Genomic DNA, 16574 nt, shown 5'->3' with positions numbered 1-16574 from the left:
CATAGAAAACATAGCCTCGCGAAATTCTTCCTTGGTGAACAGTATTGTAAGAGTCACATTATCCTCATTCGACACGGACTGCCGGATAACTTCTATGACAGGGACCACATGGTTATTATTCTTTTGAAATAAATCCAAAAAATAATTTTTTGCAATTTTACACATACCAGCACCATCAGATACTTTGTTGCCTGCATTGTCCTCGAGTGATAAAATCTGGTTAACCTTCTTTCTAGCAGTAGCAGATGCATGAAAGAATTTCGTGTTTCGGTCGCCATCTCGATACCAATAAGCTTTAGCACGCTGCCACCAATAAGCATCTTCTTGAGACAATAATCTGCTCATTTTCTTTCTCAACCGCACTACCTCATCTTGGTTGTATCCAGTGCTATTAATTCGAACATTTTGAATTTGGCGTTGACAATCTTCGATATCTGACTTAAGTTTATTACAATGTTCCTTACTCCAACTCACCATATCAGCCGCACAATGAGTCAACTTAGGCATCACGGAATAATATACTTAAGGACTAAAATTATTACTCAAATCAATAATCAATCTTAAAAGTGGGGTTGTTGCAAAATATTTACTGAACATCGTTTATGAACATGTGCACTCGAAGCAAGAAGCACATTGAAACCTTAAAATCAATGGCCAAAATATTAATATGCAAAAGTAGAAATTGATAATTTTTCGTAGAAGTATTATTTTTAAAATTAAATTTAGAAGATATATTTTAAATAAACAATGAGCATGTAAAAGCATCATTATGTTTATTAGAAATCCCAACTAGGTTGGTACCCTCAATAAACAAAAAATATTTTCGATGAATAAATATTCAAATTTATATTTTCTCGTCGTGTAAAGTTTGAGTTATGTCAACTGAAATAAAAAATTTCAGACCTTATTCATTTAATTACCATTTATCTATATTTTCAATTATATACAAAAATAATGGATATATACGTTGTATCTATTTGTATAAAACTGAAAGATATAAAATAATTAAATAAATAAATGTTTAATTGTCTTTATAATTTATATACACATTCCGCAATCGGTTGATTTTGTATTTGATGATCAAATATGTAATAAATTAGATGTATAAATTTGAAGCAAAGTTTTATTAAGATTAAGAAAATTATGTAATAGTTTGGTAAGAAAATCAAAGTTTTCATGTCAATAAATTTTTTATAAATGGAAAATGAAATAAAAATATTAAATTCACTTGAATGACATTATTCTAACAAAACTTCCGTAGTCATCATAAATACTCTGCTTCAAGGTTTTCTTATCAACCTTTCGTAATACAATGGCAACCCACATCAATCCTCTTCTTGTTACCTTTTTAATTATGTGTATAGCTTCAGTCGTGGTTGCAGGTAAAAACATAGTTAATTAACTTAATTTTATTATATTTTCAATAAAAACATATGGGTTAAAGAATATGAGAGTTGAGTATAATATGCATTTTTATTATTTAAGTTTCAAGAAATATGTTTTTATGAAAATGTTTGCTACATGTTTGAAATTCCATGAAAATATTCTAAAATATTATATAATATTTCTAAAATATTATCATGGATTGTATCAGGATTAGTCGAACTCCCAAAGGCGTCAATTTGCTTTCGTTATGAAAGATGTTGTTGCGGTTCTTCGGTACAGTGTAATCAATTTTGTATTGTGTCATTGGGAAAACCTAATGGTGGGTATTGTGTACCAGATAAGGGCATGTGTTGTTGCAACTAGACCTTGGAGAGATTTAAATTTGATGATTGTACTTTTATTACTTGTTTGTTGAAGTATATCAACAAACAAACTCTTTATTATTCTGATGAAAATAAGTCATAAATCAATTATGTAATATCAAATTGAAAGAATCTTGCAATAATTTCTTCTTACCAATAAAATTTTATATATTGTTTTTATAATAATTATTAGTTCTATAATATAATGATATTTTATGGTGATTAATAATAGATAATTCACACATGAACTAATTAACTAAACTTCCAACATTTGTTCTTAAAATTTAAAGATGAAACTTTAAAGAATTTATGGTTATTGGATTGGATATATGTAAAGAAACCTTTGTTAGACACGGGTAAAATCTTGTTTTTCTATTCAAATTTCCATTCGAAACAATTTATGCAGGGGTTTGAGGGAACTATTGGCATGAATTTTAACCTAGGACCTCCTATATTTTGATTATGTGTATAACAAGGAACAGGTAGATAAATTATCATTCAAGAGCTTTAGTATCATGCACTGCATTATAGAGTATTTGAATACACTTATTAAAATTGGCTACTACAACTTTCATATAGAAAAAATATCACCATTATAAATATTATAAAAGTAAATACATAGAAGTAAGTCCAATGAAAAGTACTAAGTTTGTAATGGAATATTTATACTTCAATCATAAAAGATTTTTTTTAATTACTTATTTAACTAATTAATTAATTGAAAATATTAGAGTACGTGATTTTGATATTATTTGAAATAATAGAATAAGAGAGTTGTTGTGTCGTTGAGAAAACAAGTATATTATGAAGAAAAAAAGTTCTAGACGACCTCATGAGTACTCGAATATCGAGATTTATCTTCAATGTATAGCACTAACAACCAATCTTCTCTTAAAAATATTTATCAAGTATATTTTTGTAGTATGGAAAAAAATCATGGATAACATATAAACATTCATTTAAGACTTTGAATCAATTTGAATCGATTCAGACTTCAGAGCAAGTCAGAGAATTTTTGTGATACGATTCAGGCTTGTTTGAAACGATTAAAATATTAATCGATTCAGACAGTAAAAGCATCAGTTTTAATGGTAAAAATGAGATGAACTTGGGTCATAAGACGACCAAAACACAAAGAAACTCACAGTACAAGATGCATAGATTTGCTTAGGTGCTTTAACAATATCTAAGAGATCCTAAGAAATCAACACTAAGAAATCAAAAACAACATGCTAGGATAACAAGCAAAACTCAATATCAAGTAACTAACTAGAATGACTTCATCAAAACACTTGTGTCAAGAGACTTTAAGTGCAGACTCCCCATGGTGTGCAACCAGTTCTCACATTGGCTATAGACTTTGTGCCAGATATTTAGAATATTACTGCTGGTCCTAATGACCCGGTGGATCCAGTTCTATAGAATGATATGAATTTAGTGCAATATTTATTAGCTCAAACTACCTCAGCTGAAGTTCCTTTCACTCCCTATTTGTCGATGGCACAGACAAAGAAAATAGTTAAGATGGCATATCAAACCTGATCTAAGGGTCCTCTTGCCTAACTACCATTTTCTCTCGAATTTCTGTTGTTTCTTTTCTTGTTTTGCATTTCATTTTGAGGGTTTTTGCCTAATCTCCCCTCTTGTGTGTGTGTATACATATTTTCATTTTTTTAATAATATATATGGAGTAGGCGGTAGAGGATAGGAGTTTCAGCTGGGTGCCAACCTAGTTGGGACGTTTCTGGTGTTCCTTGATGCTCAACCTACTTTTTGCCTTATAAAAAAAAACTCACTCATACTCATGATTGAGTCTTTGGTGAAGAACATAATCAAAGGCGATTATGTTAGTTGGTGAAGAACGTAATAGGAGGGAATTACTTTAGTCGATTACTCCTTAATTGTTATCTTCAAATCAAAAAATCGGTACCACATGCATATAGAGGTGTCTGGAACATTGCATGCATATGAGTTATGTGAAACTTGCCATATGTGATTACGTGCATTGGTGAATTTTGGTGAATGTTGTGATTATGTGAAATTGTGTACTGCAATATGATGCTTGGTTATGCTAGTACACTTGATATGGTATTGTTGATGTGATGATTCATTGTTAGATGATTTGATTAAGAGAATATTTACTTCATCTTAAAATGAATGTGCTTGATATGCTATTTATTTGATTATATTTGATTATGAGGAATATTATCTAATCTCCAGTGGTCGTTTGATTGACCGCCTACCCATTTATACAAATTATGTAGGTGGCGTGCATGATTGATTTATTATTGCTTGTAAGTGCACGTGGATTAGCTTTAAGCTATCTCTTTATCTTTCACTTGGAGTCTAGTTAGGCTCTGATTTAAGAGTGTCGGAACTTTTGCTTTTTATGATGTTTTATCTATTGTTGGAGTTATTATTGAGACTGTTGTTATGTATATGAGACCTGAGACATGGTGTTGAGTTTTTATTATTTATGTACTTGAGGATGATTACATAATGTTTGGATATTTATGTATGATGATTTTCCGCTGCGAGTTTTATGAAAACTGAGATTATGCTTGTTTTTTAGAAATGATGACGTGACATCTTAAACTCAAACTACACTTTTGGCCCCTTAAGTTTACCAATGTTGCGATTTTGGCCCCCTATTAAAAAAAATGAAAAATTTAGTCCCTTAAATTTTAGCCGCTTTGCAATTATCATCCTTTTTCCAATTTTGACCCGGTCAATGCTTATGTGGTAAATTATCATCTTTTTTCCAATTTAGTCCCTTATATTATTTTTTTATTATTTTATTTATTATTAATTATTTGACATTTTTTTATTTTAAATCAATAATTACACATGCGACATGCCACATAAGTATTGACCGGGTCAAAATTGGAAAAAGGATGATTATTGCAAAGGGGCTAAAGCTTAAGGGACTAAATTATTCATTTTTTTAATAGGGGGCCAAAATCGCAACATTGGTAAACTCAGGGGGCCAAAAGTGTAATTTAGCCTTAAATAATTGGTTTAATTGCATGATTTATTGCATTTGGGGTTTAAAGGTATTACAAGTTGGTATCAGAGCCATGTCGGTCTAGTCCGGACCAGAACCGGGTGATTTTTTCTGTTTGTATGCGAATGTTATTGTGTTACCTTCGATACTTTTCCTATTTGTAGGTACGACATCAAGAGGCAAAAAACATCCTAACTAGGCTGACACTCAACTGAAATCTCCTTCGTCGACCACCTACTCAAATACTTAAGGACTAAAATTATTACTCTAATCAATAATCAATCTTAAAAGTGGGGTTGTTGCAAAATATTTACCGAACATCGTTTATGAACATGTGCACTCGAAGCAAGAAGCACATTGAAACCTTAAAATAGATGGCCAAAATATTAATATGCAAAAGTAGAAATTGATAATTTTTCGTAGAAATATTATTTTTAAAATCAAATTTAGAAAATATATTTTAAATAAACAATGAGCATGTAAAAGCATCATTATGTTTATTAGAAATCCCAACTAGATTAGTACCCTCAATAAACAAAAAATATTTTCGATGAATAAATATTCAAATTTATATTTTCTAGTCGTGTAAAGTTTGAGTTATGTCAACTGAAATAAGAAATTCAGACCTTATTCATTTAATTAACATTTATCTATATTTTCAATTATATACAAAAATAATGGATATATACGTGGTATATATTTCTATAAAAATGAAATATATAAAATAATTAAATAAATAAATGTTTAATTGTCTTTATAATTTATATACACATTCCGCAATCGGTTGATTTTGTATTTTTATTTATAAGCAAGGAGAGAGGACAGGCATCATGAGACAACATCGACATCCCAACTAGGTTGGCACCCCGAGCTACCTCCAACCTATGCCGCCAAACTCGAAAAATTTATTAAAAAAAGGGGGAAAAATATTTACAAAAGGTGGGGGGACTATACCAAAACCCACCAAAAAAAAAACAGCAGAAAACAGAAAAAGCAACAGAGAAACAAATAAACAGCCCAAAAAATAGATTAAGGGAATCTATAATTAGGTAACCCACATTTGTCCCTATAAAAATCAATCTTCACCTCATCTGGAAGATTGTCAAGCCAAATCTCACCAACAATGGTGTAACATCCCAGACTGCTTACAGGATTGCCGACTAACCCCACAAACCAACACGAGTCTTTTCAGCATGCTTTGTTGATATGGGTAGGTCACCCATCCTAGTACTACTCCAAGCCAAGCACGCTTAACTGTGGAGTTCCTATAGATTGAGCTCCCGAAAAGAAGATGCATCTTGTTGATATGGGTAGTACCTAACAATTCTTATAAGCCTTCCTTCAACCATGTAGTCCCATACCTACACGGCCTCCGGATCCCTCTCATTCCGATGTGATTCGGTTCCTCATATCAACGTGGGGCCATCCTGTAACAGCCCGACTTCCCTGGGCTACCCGGCCTTGGCCGACTTCCATTATGGGCTACCTGGCACTGTTACTGGGCCACGTTGTGGGTGTTACATGCCCACCAGCTTCCGCCTGGTTCGTCCCCAAACCACACCGTATTGGGAGAGGTCTGCTCTGATACCAAGTGTAACACCCATACTAAACGTATCTAGAAAGTTTAGCATAAGCGTTATTTTAATGTATCCAATACATTAAAATAACGCTTATGCTAAACTTTCTAGATACGATTAGTATGGGTGTTACACAATGGAGTGACCCAAAGCAGCCAACTTATATGTACAACAGTTTCCTTCACGGTTGAGTGTCACCTCGTGCACGAGATTTGGAAGGCTGCTTTGATAAAACATGTTGTACCTTAAGTTTTTGCTTCTAATTTCGTGTAAGAACAGGCATGAAACCAGCAGCTGCTTCAGCTGCTGATCTTGCATCATAATCCCGGACTCTTTCCCACAAATCTAAACCATGTTGGATATTCTTGCTAGGATGAACCTCTTGTCTTTGCAAAATAACCACATTTTGATCCTTTGTCGAGGGCATACCTCCATCAACCACACTTGAAGCTTCGGTAACCATAGGTGTTTTCAGTGCTTGTGAACCAGCATGTACATCATTTGTACCCTCCAGCGACCCATCAGAATTCTCAATTGTAACAATTGGAGGATCAATGAGAGAAATATCGTGATGGTCTTGGAAATCAACCGACACCTCATGCATGTCATCATGCTCAACAGGGGATGGTCTTGCAACACTCTCACGAGCACCCTTAGAACTCTCCACCATCTCCCGTGGGCTCACATGATCATGTTCCACACCATCCTGAAGCAGTTCAGAAACCTCATCAACCGTGGGAATTGCCAACACCTCCCTCGATGTTTGAGTTGTTTGTTCCACTCTATCAGGCCGTATGTCCACACGCCCAAGAGGGGATGAGTGTGTTACACGCTCAATAAAACTGTTAGAAATCTCCACCAGCTCCCTCGGGCTCTCATGATTGTGTTTCACACTATCCAGAAGCGAGTTAGTAACAGCAGTCACTGTGGGGTTCTCAAACACCTCCCGCGATGTCGGATGAGACCTCACTGCTTCTACAGGTTGCACTTCATCGTGCTCTACAGGGGAAACAACCTTCTCCAACACAAGCCTAGGTATATCTAACTCATCAGTCGATGTACGATCAATACGATCGAAAACATTATGAAGCGGAAAGCTGAACGAGTTTGATGGTAAGTCTGAAACTGGAACTGTTGGTAATGAAACCGGAATTGATTGAGTGATATTATTGACAGGGGTCGAAACTGAAGTAGCCTGTGTTGTCTGAGAAGCTGGGACCATAGTCCTAGTAGTGGTGGTAACTGTGGAGTTGACAGGAATCCATGACTCAGTACCTCCCAAGGCCGATGTAGAAGCACCCCCACCAAAGTGTTGTCGTGATTTAGGGGACGCACCAACATTTTCTTTGGCCGGTTGTTTCCCATGATCCACTTTCTCTTTGGCGGCTTGCAGATTTAACCATCGACAAGTCGTGATGTTATGACCAATGAAATAACAATGATGGCAAAACAAAGGCCTCCGTTGATATTGTATCTCCACCATGAACGCAAACCCATCACGTTCAACAAGAACCTCATCATATGCTTTCTTCGATAAATCAATGTCCACTAAAATGCGAGCATAATGACCAAACATACGATTTCTAGTTGGCCCATCGATATCTATAGGTGTTCCAACTGCGCTTGCAATTTCCTTCAAGGTTCTCTCCCGCCAATACTCTTGCGGTAACTCCACCAAACGAATCTAAAATGAAACATGTGTTTGTTTTTGCACCAAAAGCTTGAAGTCTTTGGCCCATTGGGAGAATCTTAACAAACCAGGCTTGAGGTTTACCGTGTCTGCTGCCCAAATTTTCTTTAAATCTTCCACCGATTCGAAATGAAAATTATAAAATCCCTTACCAAGAGGCACAATTTTCCAGCCCGCCGTTGTCTTCCAAATCTTCCCAATTTTAGCACTGAGATCTGTAACACCCCGTTTTCCCAACATAAACATTACATTTAAAATCAGAGTATTTTGATCACAACGGAATGTCACATACTTCATTTAAAATCATAAAATGGATAATAATAATTATCCTTCAAATTCAACATCATGAAAAATCTTAAACTATTGCAGTGGAAAATAGTTCAACATTTAAAAGTCTTGGCACGCAGGCCTTATTGAAAAATCTCATAAATTAGTTCATAAAAGAGACACGTAAGGAATAGAAGTAAAAGCAAGCCCCCATCCCGTTACGTATCAGAGCACCTAGACACCAACTGAGAGTCCACTCATGAACGCCTCTAATCTTTATTACCTGCACATTACCCACGGTCGAGGCAACATATACGCAGAAGGGGTGAGATTTCATAATCAATACATTAAGCATATAATCCAATAAAATGCATTTAACAACTTAAACATTAATAACATATCAACAATTAACAATTAGCATAATTTTTCATTACATAACAAATACAATCATCAATACCATTACTAATTTTCATCACAAATCATAATCAACTTAACACTCAACTTGACGACACAACTCATCCTTGACCATGCAACTCTATCAACTCAACAACAACTTAACAACACGACTCATCTTTGACCATGCAACTCTATCAACTCGACAACATCTTGACAACTTAAACATCATGAACCTCTTGATATGCAAATGCATGTGGTACCATTCAACAACAAAATGAGCATAATAGGCTCTTCAACGTGTGAGCACAAAGGCTGCCGGGCCTAAAGCCCCCAACTTTAATGAGCACAAAGGCTGCCGGGCCTAAAGCCCCCAACTTTAATGAGTATGCAATGAACTCAACTTCCAACAACTTAGACAACGACGTGTACAACTCATACGACTCATAATCATGGACGACTCCTTAAATTCCAACAACATAGACCGACTCATGCAACCTCAAGACACTAACAGTCGACAACAGAAAACAGCAGCAACATGCAACAATTAACAACGCTTGAATGTGTTAACATTCACATAAAGAATTAATTACATCAATATAAATATCATAAAACATCATTATAGCATTCATGCAGCAACACTTCTAGTTTCAGTCACCATAACAGACTTCTGGAGCTTATGAAAGCATCCTAAACAGCTCTCTAACTTACTTCTAAGGTCATCTCAAGACTACACGTGCGAAAGGATCGCATCGGGACAATTTTGGGCAACTAACAGCCTAACTCGCAGTGGCAAGTAACTTCACTCGCAATGGCGAGCAAAGTGTGCATTCTGGGTTCCTACGTATTTACTCGCAGTGGCGAGTTATTCTGCTCGCGGTTGCGAGCTCACAGGTCACTCGCAGTTGCGAGTTGCATTGCTCGCAGTTGCGAGTTCTGGGTTCTAGCTCGCAGATGCGAGTGTTCTTGCTCGCAGGTGCGAGCGATGAATGTCAGTACGGCCAGAAACCTAAAAATCACAACTTTTCACCTATATTCACGATTCCTTCATCCAAATAGCATCTAATTATCATCTTAAGTCATATCTAAGGTCTGTACACTAATTTTGCATCAATCTAACATCTGTTCTTGATTCATTCATCAAAATTGATCCTAAACCTAATTCCCAATTCTCACCAAAACTTAACCTAATCATGCTAAATTCATCCTATAGAATTATACCCTTAATAATATTGAAAATTAGTCTCACCCTTACCTTGTAATTGCAGAATCGATAGCCTCTCCCTCTGGTTCTCCTCTTCTGACTTTTCTCCCTTTTCTCCAAAAGCGTTTCACGTAAAAACGTTTCCCACTTATGTCTGTATTATTTATTTACTCTTATTACTCATCTCACCTATAAACTTACTCGTCCCACCTCACAGCCCAACTTCTAATATTTTTATTTTATTTCTAATATCTTATTTTATTTAATAATAAAATAAGTCACACCAACATAACAACTTCGCAACATCATATACTCCACATAATTTCTTCATAAATCGTATAACTTACTCAAATCATAAATCACATAAATTACTCAAATTATAAATCATATAAGCATATATTTATAAATATATTCTAAACTTCATTGAATTAATTAAATAGTTAAGACGGGCGTTACAACTCTCCCCAACTTATAGAATTTTCGTCCTCGAAAATTTACCTCAAGAAAACAACTCTGGATAAGACTCCATCATCTTACTCTCTAGCTCCCATGTCAGGCTTTCACCAGTCGTTCCACTCCAAACAACTCTCACTAGAGGAATCTCCTTGCCTCTCAACGTCTACATCTTGCGATCATCAATCCTCAAGGGTAAGGTCTCTACCGTAAGGTTGTCTCTAACTTGCACATCATCACTCTGAATCACATGGGACGGGTCTGGAACATACTTCCTCAATTGCGACACATGGAACACATCATGCAAATTCGATAAATGAGGTGGTAAGCCAACTCTATAAGCCACCGTGCCAATTCTCTCGGATATCTGATAAGGACCAATAAACTTCGGAGTCAACTTCTTAGACTTCAATGCACGACCAACACCGGTCATCGGAGTAACTCTCAAGAACACGTGGTCCCCTTCTTGAAACTCAATGTCTTTCCTACGCTTATCATGGTAACTCTTTTGTCGACTCTGCGACGCTTTCATCTTTTCTTGAATCATTTTCACTCTCTCAGTAGTCTGCTGAACAATTTCTGGTCCTAAAACTACACTTTCACCTGTTTCAAACCAACACAACGGAGTCCTACACTTCCGACCATACAAAGCCTCGAAAGGTGCCATCCCAATACTTGAATGATAGCTGTTATTATATGTGAACTCTATTAACGGGAGATGACTATCCCAAGTCCCACCTTGCTCAAGTACACAAACTCTCAACAAGTCTTCGAGTGACTGAATCGTTCTTTCCGACTGACCATCTGTTTGAGGATGATAAGCCGAACTCAATCTCAACTTAGAGCCTAAAGCCTCTTGCAAACTCTTCCAAAATCTAGAAGTAAATCTTGGATCTCTATCTGACACGATGCTTGAAGGAACACCATGCAATTTCACTATGTCTCGAATATAAATCTCTGCCAACTGAGCCACAGGAAAACTAATATTAATCGGAAGGAAATGTGCCGACTTCGTCAATCTGTCAACAATCACCCAAATAGCGTCATTTCCCTTAGGAGTATTCGGCAAACTTGTCACAAAATCCATGGATATACTATCCCATTTCCATTCTGGTACATCTAACGGTGTCATCAATCCAGCAGGTTTCTGATGTTCTACCTTCGACTTCTGACAAATCAAACAAGAGTACACATATTGTGCTACATCACGTTTCAATCCAGACCACCAAAACAACTTCTTCAAGTCATGATACATCTTTGTAGCTCCCGGATGAATACTTAAGCTACTCCTATGACTCTCTTCAAGAATCATCTTCTTTATCTCATCATTGTCTGGAATACAAATCCTACCTCGAAACTCAACACACTTTGATCATCGACCTTAAAGTCACTATCTTCAGTTTGATTACTAGCAACCAACAGTCTACAAACTTAACATCAACCTTCTGCGCCTCCGTAATACTCTTCAGGAAATCATTATCAATTTTCAGCATTCCTAGCTTAACACTCCGAGATGACATTTCACAAACTAAGCTCAAATCTCTAAACTGTTCCAGCAATTCAAACTCTTTAACCATCATAGCGGACATATGTAAAGTCTTCCTACTTAAGGCATCTGCAACAACATTAGCTTTACCCGGATGATAATTCAAACTAAAGTCATAATATTTCAACAATTCGAGCCACCTTCGCTGTCTCATATTCAATTCCTTCTGATCAAACAAATACTTCAAGCTCTTGTGATCACTAAACACCTCAAATCTCGAACCATACAAGTAATGTCTCCAAATCTTAAGCACAAATACAACTGCAGCTAATTCAAGATCATGAGTAGGATAGTTTCGTTCATGAATTATCAACTGTCTTGATGCATAAGCAATCCCTTTACCATCTTGCATAAGCACACCGCCTAAGCCCAACTTGGACGCATCACAATACACCACAAAAGGTTCATCAGGTCTCGGCAAAATCAAAACTGGAGTCGTCGTCAAACGCTTCTTCAATTCATTAAAATTGTTCTCACAATGAACATCCCACACAAAGGTTTTACCTTTACACGTCAACTGCGTTAACGGAAGTGCCAACTTAGAAAATCCTTCTATAAATCTTCGGTAGTAACCTGCTAAACCCAAAAAACTTCTAATCTCTGTAACTGACTTAGGAGTCTCCCATTGTGACACTGCTTCAACTTTAGACTGATCGACCGCAATACCACTACCAGAAATAACATGGCCAAGAAAACTTACTTCATTCAACCAGAATTCACACTTAGACAATTTAGCATACAACTTCTTCTCTTTCAGCACTAGCAAGACAATCTTCAAACGTTCCACATGTTCTTCTTCTGTCTTAAAGTAAATCAACATATCATCGATGAACACAACCACGAAGCTATCCAAAAATGCATGAAAAATGTGATTCATAAACACACTAGGCACATTACTAACACCAAAAGGCATCACCTTATATTCATAATGTCCATATCGTGTCCTAGAAGCCGTCTTCTGCTTATCTTCATCTTTTACTTTAATCTGGTGATAACCCGACCTCAAGTCAATCTTGCTGAATACACGTGGATCCACTAACTGATCCATCAAGTCATCAATTCTAGGAAGTGGATACCTATTCTTTATAGTTACTTTGTTCAACTGTCGGAAATCATTGCACAACCTCATACTATCATCTTTCTTCCTTACTATCAACACTGGCGCTCCCCAAGGTGAAACACTTGGTCTAATAAACTTTTTATCCATCAAATCTTCCAACTGTTTCTTCAACTCAGCCAACTCAGAAGCTGACATACGATAAGGTGTCATTGACACAGGCTTTGTTCCCGGAACAAGATCAATAGAAAATTCGACCTCTCTCCGGCGGCAGACACTTCCTAATGTGCCGGTAAGATCAACCAACAATCTCTTCAGGAAAACTTCGGGAAATCCTCACACAATTTGCAACTTATCACTCACTGCTTAATTCTCAATAGATAGTGACGCCATCAACGAAAACATCAAAATTCCATCACGTGCTAACTGCTTCAGCTGCTTAGTAGACAAAAACTCTGCTCCACTTTCTTCTTCGGCTGAAGAAGAGTACACCGACTTACTAAAACAATTAATACGAACATGGTTGTACTCCAACCAGTTCATACTAAGGGTTAAACAACAAACAACAAACAGGACAACTTAAATACAGTACAAAACTGTAAAATGACACTACGCGACTCAACTACTTGGCCGGACGGACCGACCTGCTCTGATACCAATTGTAACACCCCGTTTTCCCAACATAAAAATTACATTTAAAATCAGAGTATTTTGATCACAACGGAATGTCACATACTTCATTTAAAATCATAAAATGGATAATAATAATTATCCTTCAAATTCAACATCATGAAAAATCTTAAACTATTGCAGTGGAAAATAGTTCAACATTTAAAAGTCTTGGCACGCAGGCCTTATTGAAAAATCTCATAAATTAGTTCATAAAAGAGACACGTAAGGAATAGAAGTAAAAGCAAGCCCCCATCCCGTTACGTATCAGAGCACCTAGACACCAACTGAGAGTCCACTCATGAACGCCTCTAATCTTTATTACCTGCACATTACCCACGGTCGAGGCAACATATACGCAGAAGGGGTGAGATTTCATAATCAATACATTAAGCATATAATCCAATAAAATGCATTTAACAACTTAAACATTAATAACATATCAACAATTAACAATTAGCATAATTTTTCATTACATAACAAATACAATCATCAATACCATTACTAATTTTCATCACAAATCATAATCAACTTAACACTCAACTTGACGACACAACTCATCCTTGACCATGCAACTCTATCAACTCAACAACAACTTAACAACACGACTCATCTTTGACCATGCAACTCTATCAACTCGACAACATCTTGACAACTTAAACATCATGAACCTCTTGATATGCAAATGCATGTGGTACCATTCAACAACAAAATGAGCATAATAGGCTCTTCAACGTGTGAGCACAAAGGCTGCCGGGCCTAAAGCCCCCAACTTTAATGAGCACAAAGGCTGCCGGGCCTAAAGCCCCCAACTTTAATGAGCACAAAGGCTGCCGGGCCTAAAGCCCCCAACTTTAATGAGCACAAAGGCTGCCGGGCCTAAAGCCCCCAACTTTAATGAGCACAAAGGCTGCCGGGCCTAAAGCCCCCAACTTTAATGAGTATGCAATGAACTCAACTTCCAACAACTTAGACAACGACGTGTACAACTCATACGACTCATAATCATGGACGACTCCTTAAATTCCAACAACATAGACCGACTCATGCAACCTCAAGACACTAACAGTCGACAACAGAAAACAGCAGCAACATGCAACAATTAACAACGCTTGAATGTGTTAACATTCACATAAAGAATTAATTACATCAATATAAATATCATAAAACATCATTATAGCATTCATGCAGCAACACTTCTAGTTTCAGTCACCATAACAGACTTCTGGAGCTTATGAAAGCATCCTAAACAGCTCTCTAACTTACTTCTAAGGTCATCTCAAGACTACACGTGCGAAAGGATCGCATCGGGACAATTTTGGGCAACTAACAGCCCAACTCGCAGTGGCGAGTAACTTCACTCGCAATGGCGAGCAAAGTGTGCATTCTGGGTTCCTACGTATTTACTCGCAGTGGCGAGTTATTCTGCTCGCGGTTGCGAGCTCACAGGTCACTCGCAGTTGCGAGTTGCATTGCTCGCAGTTGCGAGTTCTGGGTTCTAGCTCGCAGATGCGAGTGTTCTTGCTCGCAGGTGCGAGCGATGAATGTCAGTACGGCCAGAAACCTAAAAATCACAACTTTTCACCTATATTCACGATTCCTTCATCCAAATAGCATCTAATTATCATCTTAAGTCATATCTAAGGTCTGTACACTAATTTTGCATCAATCTAACATCTGTTCTTGATTCATTCATCAAAATTGATCCTAAACCTAATTCCCAATTCTCACCAAAACTTAACCTAATCATGCTAAATTCATCCTATAGAATTATACCCTTAATAATATTGAAAATTAGTCTCACCCTTACCTTGTAATTGCAGAATCGATAGCCTCTCCCTCTGGTTCTCCTCTTCTGACTTTTCTCCCTTTTCTCCAAAAGCGTTTCACGTAAAAACGTTTCCCACTTATGTCTGTATTATTTATTTACTCTTATTACTCATCTCACCTATAAACTTACTCTTCCCACCTCACAGCCCAACTTCCAATATTTTTATTTTATTTCTAATATCTTATTTTATTTAATAATAAAATAAGTCACACCAACATAACAACTTCGCAACATCATATACTCCACATAATTTCTTCATAAATCGTATAACTTACTCAAATCATAAATCACATAAATTACTCAAATTATAAATCATATAAGCATATATTTATAAATATATTCTAAACTTCATTGAATTAATTAAATAGTTAAGACGGGCGTTACAAGATCACGCGCAGAGAAAGGTTTATCCCCTTTGTTAAGAGTCAAACGCGCCCTTAACACCTTCCTACAATCTTCTACTCCCTTCCGGTATTCCTCCTGACAGATTTTGATGCTTAACGTATCCCCTTTAATACACGGAGAAGGGAATGGTCTGTCGTCAATTTCCTTTGTCCCCGCAAGGGCTGCTGCGAAGGACAATTGTTGTGCTGAATCAGAAGGTACTATTTTCGTTATTGGTACTGAAGCATGTGGTACCATAGCTGCAGATTGCACCGTAGCTGAAAATGGTGCAGCTTTCGACACACACGACCATTGGCATGCATAAGCCATGTTTGTGTTTCGATCCACCATACCAGTTCTAGTATTGATACACATGTAGTTCAACCTTTGTAATGCTCAGAGGCATTAACGCGGTTGCGCGACACCAATTTAAGAGCCAGACACAGTGAATGAAGGAAAAATGTGCGCTCAAACAAACCAGAATAAATCAGAGTAGGTGCAGGAACAATGCTCAAATAAACCTCAATCAGAGAAGTAGACCGAATTTAATAGCTAGCAATATTAATAATTAAAAGCACAACATCAAAAAAGCTAACCGTAGAAAGGTTTTCCACCGATTACCCTTCCCACCAAATAGCCCTCAATTGATTGCAACAAGTAGAAACGTGATCAGACCCTTGATGCAAATCAATGAAGAAAATCAATACACAAGCAAGGCTGCGCTCATGAGAGGGTCAATCATAAACCTTAT

At 36.6% G+C, this 16574-nt stretch overlaps 1 long non-coding RNA gene across 1 annotated transcript; it reads left to right on the top strand.

The window, feature by feature from the left end:
- The first annotated feature begins 1212 nt into the window (after positions 1 to 1212).
- Positions 1213 to 1880, top strand: LOC146946722 (uncharacterized). The gene is made up of 2 exons (XR_015028271.1): positions 1213 to 1382; positions 1595 to 1880. It is a non-coding gene; the product is annotated as an uncharacterized LOC146946722 (long non-coding RNA).
- The last annotated feature ends 14694 nt before the right edge of the window (positions 1881 to 16574 follow it).

Source organism: Medicago sativa, chromosome 2 (assembly GCF_051527215.1).
Source record: "Medicago sativa cultivar Bolivia chromosome 2, Bolivia_mono, whole genome shotgun sequence".
In the NCBI taxonomy this organism is placed as follows: Eukaryota; Viridiplantae; Streptophyta; class Magnoliopsida; order Fabales; family Fabaceae; genus Medicago; species Medicago sativa.
This window is presented reverse-complemented; position numbering and strand designations above follow the sequence as displayed.